Source organism: Penaeus monodon, chromosome 29 (assembly GCF_015228065.2).
Source record: "Penaeus monodon isolate SGIC_2016 chromosome 29, NSTDA_Pmon_1, whole genome shotgun sequence".
Taxonomy (NCBI): Eukaryota; Metazoa; Arthropoda; class Malacostraca; order Decapoda; family Penaeidae; genus Penaeus; species Penaeus monodon.
The window spans coordinates 37,507,048-37,507,580 of NC_051414.1; positions in this window are offsets into that span (position 1 = coordinate 37,507,048).

Here is a 533-nt window from a genome sequence, read left to right on the forward strand (position 1 = left end):
ATTGTGTATGTAGAACCCTAGCCAAATTGGGGACTGGGTAACTGGCATCGAAAACGGGAACATCCCCCAACCATATTTTGGCCCTATGTCTGCTCAACCACCCCGTCACCATAAAAAACAGTATTCTTTTGGGGAAATACCTCCCTAACAAACGGAAATGCCTTACTAAAAAGGGCATGACACACACACACAAATCTGCAGGTATCAGACTTCCTTAAACTTACTGAGGTCTGAAAAGGGTGAGAAAGGGGGTTTAAAATAAATATGCATGGAGTGCATGACGTCACGAGCATCCCGCACGGGGTCAAAAAACGAGGGTCCGGGAATCGCGGTAAAGAAGTGTTAATTTTTAAATTTTATTTTTATTTCCGTGTGTTTTTTCGTTCATTTTGTGGATCTGTTTTTATGGTGGGATTTGGCTATTCCAGAGGGGAAATGAAAGGTGTGCGTACCGAAAAAACAAAGAAAGACTTGGAAATAAGGTCGTTTTTTAATGACGGCATGTGGGTAGTTTTTTTTAGTATCCGATGGAA